This window comes from Adiantum capillus-veneris, chromosome 1 (assembly GCF_014529385.1).
Source record: "Adiantum capillus-veneris isolate H3 chromosome 1, ASM1452938v2, whole genome shotgun sequence".
NCBI lineage: Eukaryota > Viridiplantae > Streptophyta > Polypodiopsida > Polypodiales > Pteridaceae > Adiantum > Adiantum capillus-veneris.
In genome coordinates, this window is record NC_140931.1 from 46,790,543 (window position 1) to 46,806,232 (window position 15,690).

The 15,690-nt window shown below is 43.2% G+C and overlaps 1 pseudogene; it reads right to left on the bottom strand.

Moving 5' to 3' along the window:
* Nucleotides 1-9,405: 9,405 nt before the first annotated feature.
* LOC147464660 (putative pentatricopeptide repeat-containing protein At3g05240) lies at nt 9,406-10,457 on the bottom strand (annotated as a pseudogene).
* Between the last annotated feature and the right edge of the window lie 5,233 nt (nt 10,458-15,690).

Consider the following 15,690-nt stretch of genomic DNA (forward strand, 5'->3'; position numbering starts at 1 on the left):
AGATGTTGCATACAAAAATCAAGTTCACAAACAACAAAATCATCAAAATAGTTTCCCTTTAAAATTCACCTTCAACAAGGCTAACAAATTTAATAGACGTATTAAAAACATTGCTTCAACAACACACTATGGAAATTCCAATCATTATCTTGGGTGACTTCAACATTGACATTAAAGTTCCTAATACTTCCTAATATCAGCTTTCCTCTTTCCTAAACAAATATAACATCCGACAATTGGTAAAAGATGTTACAACTATGTACGGATCTTCTTTGGACCATATTTGGGCGAGCTCTGCAATCTTCGAATACGAATCAGGATCCAGCTACATGTACTGGACCGATCACTCCGCGACATACATTATGCTACCTTCTGACCACCTTTGACATAGCCACTCCCCATTTATTCATCATGTTGCAGGCCTCTGTGATCTCTCACCTTGTTTTTGAAGGCTACCATTTACAACATATATTAAAATTATTATTGAATACCTTGAAATTTGAAAGGCGTGTGCCCGTCTAAAAAATCAACCCTAGGCAATAATGGCTCTTATATGATCAAAATAAGAACATACTTTATTGCATGGACTCTTCTATTATTCCTCCAAAACTATTCCCTTAACTACGCAAAACTCCCAATGTTTTTTTACTCTTGTACAAGCCCTTAAAAAAAAAAAAAAAAGCAGAACTCACAATTGTGAGTGCATTATATTGATCATCTGTAAAAATTACAAGGTCTTGCCATGCTCGTGTTGAGCCATGACATCATCCAGGGACCACAGTTACATTGGCTATATGGGTAGCCACCCCTTACGAACCGCTCCCTATCCTTGATACACAAGGTCAATTACCATGTCCTTCTGAGATCTTCTATTTTTACCATTGGCCAAGGTTTTCCCCCTTCCTAGGCATTCCATCTGCTGACAACAAGGCACCAATAGTCCTTGACCAATCCTCCAAGTTTTGCTTGCGCCCGAGCATCCATATTAGCACACTTTGCTTTCGTGTATAATTTCTGTGAAGCTTGCCACCTTAGATCCACCTTCAAACACACGGCGGTTCCTTGTGTGCCATACATTCTTACAAGGCTAGTGATGCATACTATATTCTCAAGGCATATCTCTAGTTCTTAAGGTCCACTATGGTTTCGTTTGTGGCCTACACCTTTTATGCATGTATTTACTCTAAGTGCACGTATCCCAACTAAAGCTCCCCCTGGAGATAGTCATGTCTCTCAACCTACTTGCCTTCTAGCCGCTCTACTACTTTTATGTAATGGAAATCCCTCATTGAATGTGAAAAATGATGGGTAGCCTCAAGGTACAACATGCTGACAATTAAACTGGCACTCATTTGTTGTCTTGTTATTTAAAGGGAGTAATGAATGTGTAGCTTGGTGTTTAAGTATTGGACTCGTTCTACAAGGTTGAAATCATGACTGCATAAAACATGTGTGCACGTGCACGCCAACGTGTGTGTGTTTTGTATGATTTATTATCCATCCCTTACGCACCCACCTCCATTTTGGGCGAGCCCCTCCTCGGCCAAAAGTATACTACCGCTCACTATTCGGCATGATTTATAGATTGCATAGTTTGAACTCAGATCTATTGCTCAATTGAGAGGACTAGTGCAACCCTAATGGTATGAGCGATGTCAAAGAAGGCCAACTAGCAAGTGTGCCTCATATCACATAGTGAGTAAGGGGGGAAATCTAGGAGAGAAGTTCCATAGAAAAGTTTAAATTGATGGGGATTCTTGGCAAAATTAAACTTAGAGAATATGGAGTGAGGCAATCTCATCATAGACACTGTTCACACGGGTATGGAAGAATCATGGGCAAGGTTTCAATGACCTTACCCATAAGTGAAGAGCTAAATCGGTAAACAAAGAAAGGTGTGTAAGTTTGTGTGTGCACATGGCACCCAACTTGAAGTGGGAAAGATGGACAACAAATTTAGTGTTTAAAATTGTTTTTTAATAAATTACCTAGTGACTTTTTTATGAAACTCTTTGGATGACATTTTGGTACTCCTTGCGAAGTGTGAAAATCATTATGAGAGAACGTGTTTGCATACTGCACATGCTCGAAATAAACCTCGCACCTACAAAATTTGAAATTTACTGCCAAATTAAACATTTGAAGGTGAGACGACCTCTTAAATAGTGGAAAATTAAATCTTAAAACCTTCAAATATACTCAATATGACTCTTAGTTGTACATTTTCCAAGTTTTGGAAAACAAGGGTGTGCGTTCGTGCACATGCACACGCTTGCCCCATGGGCTGTGAGTCAAAGAAGGCATTTGACAAGCAAGATCAAAACGAGCAAAGACCTATAAGAGATGACCTTTGAAATTGTGGAAAATAAATCTAAAAACCTTAAATATATTCAATATGACTCTTATTTTTAGGTTTTCCAAGTTTTGGAAAACACGGTGTGCGTGCACGCGCTTGCCCCATGGGCTATGAATTGAAGAAGGCATTGGGCAAGCAAGATAAAAAAGAACAAAGACCTATAAGTTAAATATGGCATGTGACTCTGCTACTCTTAAGCCAATACAAGGCTTAGCATTTGTTCAACCGGTAGTGAAGAGAGAGAGAGAGAGAGAGAGAGAGAGAGAGAGAGAGAGAGAGAGGGGCCCCAAAACCAAAAATATTGGTATGACAATGACTTCCGTTAACATTTCAATAAAAGAGTAAAGTATGAGCATTCCGGTAAGATTAGGAAGTGAAATGATGAAAGAAAAATGCATGACACAGAAGAAAGTTTCAATAGTAGCGTGGCGATGGCGGTAGCAGGGTAGAAGAAGCGTGCAGGCTTCTTGGACTAGGTCTCGCTGTGCATGAGTGTGTGGCATACTCCGGAGTGAGGTTTGTTCACCTGCGAGTCTGCTCCTTGTGCGCCGAGGCCATTCTGGACCCACAAAACAGGGAGCTTTTGGACGTCAGCCTCAGCGGCTTGGAGGAGATGAATAGGGTAGCGCCAAGATGCTAGTGCACCGCATCCTCCCCCCCCCCCCCCCCACTCCAAGCACGCCCACCTCCACTCAACCTGCTGCACAATACCCTCAGCACTTAATAATCGCGATGGCATCATAGTTAATAATCGTTGCAACATACGTTAATTATCGTTGGTAGCAAGTGTTAATAATCGTTGGCAGCTTTAGTTAATTATCACCCTTGCTCTTTAAGACCTCCCTTTTGCATGTACCCCTTTCACACCAGAGCCTTAAAGCCGGGAGTTTGCGGTTGGCCCAATTGTGGAATTGAGCGATTGATAAGCTACTAAAGGTTATATGCTAATGGAATTCGACGGTCTCGCCGTAAATGAGGACATTTGCAAATTCTCGCAGATATTAGCGGCAAGGAAAATGTCCGAAACGGAGCTAGCGGTGCCAATGAATATAGGCGGCGTCTTGGTCTTGAGATCGAGCATGACACGGAAATGTCAGGCCCCAGCTCGCCAAAGGTATCAACCATGCAAGAGCTCAAATTGCTCCGACCGAAAAAGTCCCCTCTGAGGAAACAGGAGTGAAAATGGGCTCAGCACAAGGGTTCAAATTCGAAGTAAAAAACCATCAAAGACGGGTTCCTCAGGGACCAATCTGTGTGAATGTAAATAAAGCGTCAAGTTCATCGGCTACTTGCAGGCCAGGTATATCGTTGCTAGCATACTCAAGGGGCCTAACTCTAGGGATAATGGAAAAAGCTCAGCAGAAGGGATGTCAAGTGCAGGGGATATCAAAAACCTAAAGAATACAAAAGCTAGACTGCAACAAGAGCTCTTGGAAGTCAACAAGATGCTTGAGTCCGGCCCTAACAACAACAAAAGAACTTGCTCCCATTCAGAACTCAGTGTGCTGGTAGAAGACGGGTTGGTAGATCGAGCCTTCTCTGCTTTTAAAAATCCCTCCTCCACAACATGTGGAGGTTGTCGAGGCTATTACTGTAGCGATTCCACCAGCACGGATAAAAAAACAGCTAGCCATCCAAGCTAAGATGACGCTTGTATTTGGATTCAGTGGAAGAATCCCGAACAGATTTGAGATGATCCAATGGCTGCAAGGCCCTCAAATCCTTGGTCATGGAGGAGCAGTTGAAAGTACTTCATACCTAGCTAACGGGTTTTGCTCAGTGAGATTCAAAGAGGCCTCTGATGTGGATAAGATCCTCGACAAAGGGCCCCTAGTATTTAATAGGACTACGGTGTGTGGTGCCTTGGGAGCTAGTGTTCGACTCGGCTGAATCTTTGCAAGCGGTTCATCCGGTCTGGGTAGAGTTTGTGGGACTGCCTAGCTGGCTGTGGGATAATCTCAGGATGCTTGCTAGCCAACTGGGCACTCCCTTATTTATACCTAGTAAGAGAGGGTTTGACAGAACTTCAAACAGGTTTGTATAGGATGGGATTTGTCTAAAACGCCACCTAAAAGCATGGTTATCAATGTCGGAGTTGGGCTTGTTACCATTCCGCTAAACTTTGAAACTTACTTTGGGCATGTTTTAAATGCAACAACTTTGGTCACTTTGCCAAGGATTTCCCATTGAATTCTAATGGTACTACAGCTCCGGCAGTACAGGGCCCCAATAAAATGGAATCCCCGATGGGAGGGCTTGAGAAGCAGGGAGACAATAATGAAGGGACAAATACAGGGAAGGGTGAAGGAGGGATGGTGTGTGAGAAAATGGATACAAAGATGAAGGAAAAGATGATGGAAGAATCGGTTCCCATACAACAAGCTTCTGAAGGTAGAGGAAATATTAATAGGATCATTACTCCCGCTTGCTACCCCCAATTTATGACAGTAACAACGGCGATGGCTGTCCAAGTCCCGGGTCTGAAAAGAGCCAAAAGAGTGTAGGCAGTAGTAAGAGACTCCAAAGTGTGCAAGTCGTCAGAACGCTGGAGGTGAAAGGATCTAATGCATCCTCCACCCCTTCAAAATAAGGGGGGTTCATTATCCCTCTGCACAATCCATTTGCAACACAGCAAGAAAATAAATCCTCTGACTTGGAACCCCCGATTCTCCTGAGACCAGGGGGAATGATTCGGATGCTGAAGAATTCGTTCCTCTATCCCAATGAACTCCGTATTAATGATGGAGTCTCTCACTATCCAATCTTGGAACGTAAAGGGGTTGAAAACCCAGAAGAAGAGTACTTTTTTTGGGAGGAAATAAAAAAGGAGAAAGACAATCAACTTTTGGGCCATTCAGGAACACCATTTAGACGCCCATAGCAAGAGAAAGCAGATGCTAGGAAAGAAACTGGTATTCTATAGAGAAGGAAATAACGCCTTCAGTGGCGTCCTTAGCATTGTGGACAGAGAATTGGAGCGGAAGTTGGTTCTTGACACCCCCATCCGGCAGATCCTGCGATTAGAATCAGATGGGAAGGGCGTCCCCTCACCATTGTGAATGTGTATAGCTCTTGCAATGCAAAAGATAGAGCCAAACTATGGATGCATGTCAGAGATACCCCTATTGAAGGAGTGGTTTTTGGTTGGTGACTAAACATGGTAGAAAAGATCAAGGATAGAACAGGATCCTCCAATGTGCTGGTGGCTGGCTCAGAAAGTCTAAATGGAAAAGTTTGTGCGCAAGTGGGCAATGATCCACTTATGGGATGTTGGCCCATGGAACAGCACTCTTGGTTCACCTACACAAGCCTTTCAGTATGCCCGCACTGCCTCCAGACTGAACAATGCTATTGCTCGCCTCCAAGCTGACTGGATGCCAACGCTGATGGGAAATGAAGGTAGTCCCAACAACAATCCTCTTGGATCACATTCCTCTGCGCATTCAATTTAAGAAGAATAAAGAGGAGGAGAAGGCCCCAAGAGGTTAAAAAAAACTGTTGGTAACAGGGGCACCTCTTCAAAGACCCTCTTTTTAGGAATCTAGCCAAGAAAGCACTGGGTAAGCTAAAAAAATATGTCGACCTCAACAAGCAAAATGCGTGGGACCTCTTTTCTCGGAGGATCCAGAAAGCAATCAAAACCTCGGGCCCCCAAATCAAGAAAGCTAGGGAGGATCACCTGTTGCATCTTTCAGTTGAGGTACAATTGCTTACCACTATAAAATGGGCAGACTACTGAGGGCAAACACAAACGATGGTTTGAAGCCAAATCGAACCTCGCTAATGAGTAGATAGAAGATATAAAAAAGGCTAGACTTCTCTCTAGGGAGATTTATTTGCAACCGGAAGCCTCCAATCAAGCTCATTTTTTTAGGGCTCTAAAAAAATCAAGAAGAGCCAGGGCCACGTCCGCTCGTTCGATGATGAGAAAGGGACAGCAGTTCATAACCGGGATGAAATGGCTGGTATGATGCTAGCTATCTCAGTCAAATCATTGGACGGCTGGAGACCCAGTCCCAAGAAGTGGAGGAAGCCAGAGGGACCTTACTACAGAGTGTTAAAAAGGAAATTCCCCACTCAGAAGCTAATAACTTGGAATGGGCATTTTCTGAAGACGAATGTTCACTAGCATTGCAAGCCCTTGGCAAGGAAAATTTCCCTGGTCGGGATGGGATGACAGTGGAATTCTATGCAGAATTTTGGGATGATCTCAAGGCCCCAATCACAAGTTTGGTTAATAAAGCCATGTTCGATGGGTCGTTGGAGACAAGTGTGAAGAGAGCGCTTATCAAGCCCATCCCAAAATAGATCTACTGCTCTAAACTACAACATTGGCACCCTATAATGATGATGTCGGTGGCCTACAAAATTATAGCTAAAGCAGCGGCCCTCAGACTAGCCCCCTTACTAACCAAGATCATCTCCCCCCATCAACATGGTTTCATTAAAGGAAGGTCCATATACGATAACATATTGGCAGCAATGGTGGGCATAGAGTACGCAACTGTCACAAAGCAGGAGTGCATTCTAATGCAGTTGGACTTGGACAAGGCCTATGACACAATAACATGGAGATATATAGAAGCCATCATGGAAGCTCTAGGCTTTGGGCCGCGCCTCTGTTGGATGGTTCGTGTAATGGGGGCTGGAAGCCAGTCAGAGCTCCTATTTAACGGTAGAATTGTGGGCTCTTTTGAGGTTAAAAGGTCTATTAAACAGGGATGCCCTCTTGCCCCCCTACTTTTCGCCATAGGATCACATCCTCTAATCACGACGCCCGAAGCTAGTGCTGAGCGCGGGGAGGTGCAAGGCCTTGTTTTACTAGGAAATAGACAACTCCTGGCAAATTTTTTTGCAGATGATTGTCTCCTCTTCTTGAAGGCATGCCCCCAGGTCATCAAAAAAGCTATGGAGATTGTACAAATGTTCTTGGTAGCTTCGGTGTCCTAGTGTAATATAGAGAAGTCAAGGATGATTTCCCTATCAGAAAATGACTCATTTGATCCTTCTGTCTGATCAGGGGAGATTGTCACAAAAGGAAAGATCCTTAGACATCTGGGAGCCCCTTGGGGGTGGACGTAACTCACAAGCAAAGATTCGAGTGGGTGCTTGAAAAAATCAAAACAAAAATGAGTAGGTGGGAGTATGCTCTTCTCCCATTCCCAAGTCGGAAAAAAGTGATGAATGCCTTCATGATGCCTTATATTGCCTTCACTAGCCCGCTTCTCAAGATGGCTAAGTGTCACTGGAAAGAGTTCTTAAAACCAGTAAAAACATTTTTATGGAAAAATAACACGAAATCTTCCAGGCCATGCCAATGGGCCAGTTGGGAGTCTATTGCTTGGCTGGGGAATCAAGGAGGCCTCGGGATTCTTAACCATGTGACCCATGCAGAAGCTTGTTGCGCCAAATTTGTGGTTTCCTTGGCTAAACAGGATCAAGTTTGGGCAGTTATGATCAGAGATATGATAGAAGCAGCTAAACTTGGCTTGAAGGGAGGAAAGTGGAGAGGGGTGGAGATTCATGACATGCTGCTTGCCCCGGCGTGGTCTACCTTAAGACTGGGGGGCGCTCAGGAGAATTGGTAAGAAAATCCAATAGAGTAGCAAGAGTCTTAAAGTGGGGGAAGAAGCCAGATACTTTAAGAACTCCATCTTACATTGGTCCCCCTGGCTCTCCAAAGTTGTATATCCTCCACAAAATCCCTATTGGATTGAGACAGCAAGGAAGTTGAATAATAAGGGTCTGATCCGACTTGAGCACTTCTGGGACAATGCCAACAAGAGTTGGAAAACCATTGACCTTATGATTTCTCAGTACCAACTCAATAGCTTGGAGGTCTTGCTTGTCCACAAAGTGATGAAAGAACTTGACAGTCTAGTGATGCCAAAATCTATGACTCGGAGTTGGAATGGAAAGCCTGGAAATGGCCTGGAAGCAGTCTCTAGTGGAGACCCCATAATAAAATCATTTATCAGACAATGATGCAAAAGAAGAATTGGTCTAGCCCCCTTAATAAGATATGGAAAAAGCAATGGCCGGAGGAAAGGTGGGAACATGTAATGGAGAACATATGGAAGCCAAAGGTTCCACAATACATGAAGGTTTTCTTATGGAAGGTTATTTGGGGTGCTCTACCGACGGGGGTGAAGATTCAGGAGAGAGGGATTGGGTTAGATCGATGCTTGGGGTGCAGGTTGACTAGTGAAGATCTGGCCCACCATTTCATGGACTGCCCAGCTATAAAAGGCCTCGCAGGGAAAGTATGCAAGTGGGTCCAGAGAACATGGAAAATTAGTTTTTTCAAGACTGACCTATGCTTTGGAGGTAAAAACTCAGGTAGTCCTCGTCAGCACTCAGATTGTTAGATACTTCTTCTTTCATAATGTATGGCAAACAAGGAACTGCCGTGTGTTTGAAGGAGGATTTGACATGGCAAGCTTCGCAGAAATTATACAGGAAAGCAAAGCGCTAATATGGGCACTCGGGCGCAAGCATCAGTTGGAGGAGTGGTCTAGGACTACTTGTGCCTTGCTGTAAGTAGACGGAATACCGGGGGCAAACCTTGGCCATCGGTAGGAGTGGCTGCCCTTATAGCCGTTGTAATTATGATTCCTGGATGTTGTCATGGCTTAACATGAGTATGACAAAACCTTGTAATTTTTTCGTCTGCTCAATATAATTCACTCACAATTGTGAGTTTTGCAAAAAAAAAATAAAATCAATAAAAGAACCACCTGTTTGCTATCTGACAATCTGGCATGATTCAGGCTTATCTCTGCCCGAATCTTAGCTGATTGCCATGATCACAACTACCTACGATTGTAACCAAGCAATATAAGCATTTCAAACAGTTGGAACGTTGTCCAATCTTTGATAAATATGTGGAATCAATGCACAAACATTTGTTTGTAGATGTCGTATACGCACTTTGATTGAAGATATACCTTGCTACTCAAGAAAAAGGTTCAAAAAAGAGCACCACTCTGTCATAGCAACAATAAAGACTTCAAAGAAGCTGACATGAAATTCAGAGTGGTGATTATTCCTCACAGAGTGTCGGGTGCCTCCTCCGCACGCTTACTCACACCCGCAAGAAAACTTTCGGTTTCTATCCCTAAGCTTTGTGTTGCTCCTTCTGAAGGCTCGCTAACACCTGCAAGAAAGCTCTCTGCTTGAATTCCTAATACCTCATCAGATGGGGTGAGACCTTGGGCAATCATCCGATCTGCCATCCAGCAGGGAAACAATCATTAGCTCGTAAGCTGAAGCATTAATCTCAACCTCCTCAGCGAGAAGAGCCTTCGCCTTATCAACGAAACCTGCTCTAGCATCCACTGAAAAAAGACTAGCGTAAGCTTTGCAATCCGGAACATCGACTTTCTCTTTGAGGTTCTTGAAAAGAGTTTCTGCCTCCTCAACCAAGCCCAGCTTTCCAAACCATCCAATTAGCGTCAATAGAGTCTCCACCCCGGGCCTTATCGCCATGCTTTCTAGCTTTAGCAGCACGTCTACCGCCCTTTGAAACTGATTTTTTTTCTCGAAGGCAGCAGTAAGCATGCTGACTGACTCATCTAAAGGAGCAAATCCTGAATTCATCATATCTTCCATTTTGAGGACAGCAGATGGTAGCAAATTTGAGTGACTATAAGCATTCATAAGAGCTGAGTAGATACCAGGCGCCATCTGTAGCCTTAAGAAGGCATCCTCGTTCATAATTGAGAAAATTTTCAAGGCCTCTACAGCTTAACCTTGTTTCCCATAGCCATTAAGAACCGTAAGGTAAGTATCAACAGATACATGCAGCTTTTCCTCCTCCATTTTTGCTAGCAATGTTTCTCCCTCTTCAGGATTCCCAGTTTCAGAGTAAAACTCAATCATTTTATTGCATGCTCATTGAACGTATTCCATCGAACATCTCTCTAGCTTTATCAAGCCTCTTTAGTTTGCAATTCATATCAATCAACAAAGTGCATGCTACAAAATCAGGGGGAAAGCCCTTGTCATCCAAAGTACTCGTCAACCTGTCTACATCATCATAACGTTCTAAGTTCATGTATTTTACTAGAATTCTTTGCAAATTATGGCTTCGAACTTCAAAAGTGCATTAATAATGGACCATTATCTCTCTCTCTCTCTCTCTCTCTCTCTCTCTCTCTCTCTCTCTCTCTCTCTCTACCATGGAGGAGATTGATGAGATCCGCCAGCGAAGAACAATGATGGATCTCCTATGTTTTAGCTCTTTTGAGGATTGTACACCTTGCTCATCATCTTGTATCAGTTCCTACCCACTATATTCCCACACGCACACCCACATTGTGTTGTAATAGCCCCAAGTCACTACTTTCACCCCCCTACTCATATCCTACACAATTCCAGCTAGCTGCTTAGTTCACATCTATCAGTGAAGATTTTAGTTTTTCACTTCATTTTATTTTTGTACCCAGACATTGTATTAGATCCACCAAGATTGTATCGGTTTGATCTCATAGGTCATTTTTGCCTTTTGAAGATGTTTAGTATAAAATTTCATTTCATCTCTCTCTCTCTCAGCAAGGCAACGCAGGGCAGGCGCGAGCAGAGTAGAGCGGACGTGAGCAGGGCATGCATGAGTAGAGCAGAGGAGGCAGAGCAAGACATCCTACGCGTAGTTGAGAAGACATCCTATACGTAGATGGATTTTTCTTTTGAGATGAAGCACCCCTGGAACTGCAACAAGTAGACATGGTTTTTAGACCAGTCATGCACAATTTTTGCTTCCCTCATGAAAGGAAGTCCTCAGATCATCTCAGATGCCATAGTGTGCTTGGAGAAATCCATAACAATGAAGGTATTTCTTATTTTATGTCCAAAGACCTTGATCTTGAGATCTTCTAGAATCCCAATAGGTTTAACAATAGACCCATTGGCCATCTTTACTACTATGGTTGTGGTCTCAAGGTGAGGTCCTCGCATAGTTTCCCAGAAATTTTTAGTCACAATGCTAGCCTCAACGCCACCATCAAGGATTCCCTTCACAGTTAATCCCTTGGTAGTGGTTGGAATGGTTGCATTGGATTCATCACCCTCAAAGTATCGTCCCAACTTGTTAACAGGTATTTCTACAACAAGGTTCTCATCTAGGTTGGGTTGTGGATCTAAGTGTTCCTCCTCTATTGGCATCTCCCTAGCTCCATCCATCTGTGCAAACTGTGGTAGGCCAACTTTCAGTTCTCCATTGAGGAAAGATCAAAGAGCTAAGAATAGCTCAGGGTCTCCATATAGTTTGGACATGATGGTGGTTTTGACTTCTGAAGCCATGAAATCAACAATATTTAAAGGCACCTTTTGGGCTTCAATCCCTTGACATGGGGAAGATGGGATCTCCATTTCTTCAATAGGGTCAGGTGGTCCCTCTGTAAACATTCTTTCCAGCAAGAAGTGAGTATGTCCACTTTCCCATGACTTTAATTCACTTTCTCCTTGGATGACATTAGGTATGGCGGTCTATGGACTTGGTGAGGTTGTTGTTGTGTAGGGAATACTGTGTCTGTAATGTGGATCTGCCTAGGTGTTGGCTCTAGATCCCTTTGGGTATCTTCTACCAAACTCCTTAATTGCTTGACTTGCTTAATCTGTAGAGTTTGGGTAAGTTCCTATCTTCTTCTTGGGTCCTAGCCATTGTGGCTCATGATGATCTTCCTTGTTGGTTTCTTGCTTAGTGGTCGTTTTGGTCTCCATGGTTTCACGTGAATTAGAATCCTATTCAACGTCGTTCATATGTACAGGGTCATCACCAGTCCCTATGTTTATCTTTGAACTGGGGACTGGCTTTGTTGCTTTTTGCGATCTCTTCCTTCGTGTTTTCTTCTTTTCTTGAGATTGGGAAATTGATGCCGTGTCTCTTTCTTCAAGAATATAATTTTGTTTTTGGAGCATCGATCATGTGAGTAGGTTTACTCGTACCACAGGTGTACTTTGTGTTGGCTCCTCAATAACCTCAATCAAGTTTAATGGCATGATCTTCGGCGCATTTGGATTATTTGAACATTGGGAAATCAAATGATCTATGCCACATCGATTTATATGAGTATCGGCATTGTAGACGTGCTCGCTTGATTGGTTTGCATTAGTGTGGCATTATTTTGTAGCCTAGTAGGACACTCGGCCACGCGATGTGGACCTCCACACTCATAGCATTGAAGAGGTGGTCTCTTGGCAGTGTAATTGATATTTTGGCCTCTTGCAGCAAAAGCAACTACTTGATAGACATGTTTGACTTGTCTCCAATAGTCCTCCATGTAGTATTGTGGACTTTCTTCAAGCGCATCAATCCCATAGGCAATATTAGGGTCTATATCTTCCTCATAGCCTTCCAAACAAGCAATAGATAACTCACAACCCACTTGATTCACAGACGTGATTCTCGAATGTGGTGGTTGCGATCCTAGCACTAGAGGTGGTAAGGGTGTTTTTTGAACAACATTTTGGGCCCTAGAGACCATTTGTTGTGACGTTTGTTCAAGAGGTGGGGCCTGCATCAATGCAGGCACTTGAGGTGTGTCTATCCATGCTAAGATTGGTCTATTGGACATCGCACGCTTAAATACTATCCAACCCTTAGCTTGATGACCATACCTCCCACCACAGGCATTGCAATTCCCATTAAATTTTACTCTAAAATTAGGGCATTCACTGGTACTATGCGGACCATAGCATACTGAGCACCATTGTTGCTCTCTTCTTGGATACATATGATTGTTTTGTGGAGCACGATTGTCTCTAAGTCTCTCTTGAATGGCCTTGGTGAGATCTGCTAAAGTCGATAGGCTTTCTCACATCCCCATCTCCACTAAATTTTTGTGTGATCTTGGCTATTTGTACTACCTTACTTCTAGGTTCTCTATCAGGCATGTTACACATATTCTCAGCAATAGATTGACCGATAGCTTGATCAAATGTTGCCAAGTCACCTAAGTGAGCAGGCACCATGGGTGAAGGTGCTCCAGAGACTACATGTGGAGTAGGTATTGGCATTGGGCTTGGCACATAGAAAGCCCTTGGGTTCCACGTTGTCAAAGATTTGGCGGTCTTGCCAGGAAGGCGCCGGGCCTCTAGCTGTGAGGGTTTTTGGGGAGACTATGAAGCTTTTCACTTAAGCAAGCTTAGTGTTTGTAGAAAATACATTGTGTGAAGCCATTGGAATCTTACATGCAGACACACACATACGCACACGTGAAACCCTCAAAACAAAACAAAGATGAAAACATCGAGGCTTTGATCGTATCTAATCAAAGGTGAGATGAAAGGGTTCACCAATGCATTTATAACAGCAAGTCGTTGTGCTCCAAATAGAATGCGAATGATTCTTTGAAACTGTAACTTAGTGCTTCCAAAGATGTAGATATTTTGCCTAGCGATAGGAGTGAGCCATGTGTACAAGTCTTCTTGGTTCATAGTAATATTAAGAAAGCAAGACTCAACCCCTAGAGGAGAATAAATATGTGCACATCAAAAGAATTAGAGTAGTCTAGTAGTGGCAAAATAAGAGGACGTGGAGAAAGAGAATCTCTTGCAGTCTTTCCGGCCCAAAGAGTAACACAATTCTCTGTTGGAAGTGGATTTTACGGCTAATACAAACGTTAATTCTAATATGTTGCACAAAGTGAAAGGGCTGAAAAGTTACACCATTGGGGTTATTCATCTAAGAAAGCTCAAAAAGCAGTCAAACAATGGAGGAAAGAGATACGAGAGACAACCAACACACAAAGACCCACACAAGCTCAAGCCAAAGAAGTGAAGCACAACCAAGACTTTGTGGTATTGTAGCCAACTTGATGAATTAAATATTGCGTAGTAGTCCCCAACACCGTTTGCAAGCCATCAACAATGCGTCTTTATTGACGAAAGAAAGTTACATAGAGTGTATGAGTATTACAAGTGAGGAGATAGAAGGCTTGAGGCACGAAGTAGCAAGCTCAAGATGTGTTGGGCTGAAATTGAGAGAAATTTTTCTTCAAGGAGATGGCTAGGAGGTTGGGTGATGTCTTGATAGAGTGGCTTGATTATGGGGATTGCTTGAGCGCTTGATTGCTTGATGGTTTGCTTGATGCCCAAGTGAGGGGCAAGAGGCTCTATTTATAGGTGAAGTTGCCTCTAGAAGAAGATATTTGCTTAGAAATATCCAAGGGATTTGTGTGACAAGTGTCTCTCTTTTCCAAATATCTCAAAATTATCTTCAAAGTTTCTAGATCTTTCTCTTCAAGAAATATCTAGAGGTTCTTCTAGATCTTTCTCCAAATATCTTCTCCTTGCCGCCACATGTCAAGAGTTGTTGAGCTATGGTGAGAACATGTGCATAAAGTAGCTTCATAAAAAATTGAGAGAGAGCTTGGCATACATCATGGATGACATCAAACAAACTCGTAGCCACTTTTTTAAGGGATTTTTCTAGGTCCATAATCACTCCAAAGTGCACCTACTATGTGTAGAATGACACCTCATGGGGTATAGTATGACTAAGGCCACTTTTGGCCATGCTATACATGTCATATGCCAACTAGGATTCCTAGTAGATAGGAGGTATGTTTTATAGGCTCATTTCATCATGGCTCCAAGAAGAGGTTCACAAAGAAGCACGGGATGGAAGCCCATTCCCAACAAGAGTGACACATCAGACTTCAACTAGCTTTTTGCATGCTAAATGGAAAATGCATATACTTATGCATACTTAAGGTATACACATAAAATTTATAATAGTGTAGGGCTTAGCTTCCGTTCCCACTATGCACGTTTGGTACGGTGTTGTGCCATGTGGCGGCCCAAAGTTCATATGTGTGGCCCTAGGCATAGTAGACGTCGGATGTGACATGCTAATGCTAGCCCGTGGAAATAAGAGCTTGGGTGTTGTGTTTGTGGAGCATAGGTTGTTGAAACAATGGGAGAGGTAGGATCTACATGAGTACGAGGACCTATACAGTGTATACGATTGGTACACACTTGTAGGTACTGTTGCAGGCATTGAGCTACCATGTAGCGGTGCTTTACGAAAAAATGAGATCCATGGCATGTTTCTTCGCATGTCTATCATTGGGGTAGGCATGGTAGCCGTGGTGACATCAAGGGAAAGATGCTAATGCTAGCCGGTATGGTCCCATGGAAAAAAGAGCTTGGGTGTTGTGGTTGTGGAGCATAGGTTGTTGAAACAATGGGAGGGGTAGGAACTACATGAGTACGAGGACCTATAGGTGTATACAATTGGTACACACTTGTAGGTACTGTTGCGGGCATTGAGCTACCATGTAGCGGTGCTTTACTAACAAATGAGGTCCATGGCGTGTTTCTTGGCATGTTTA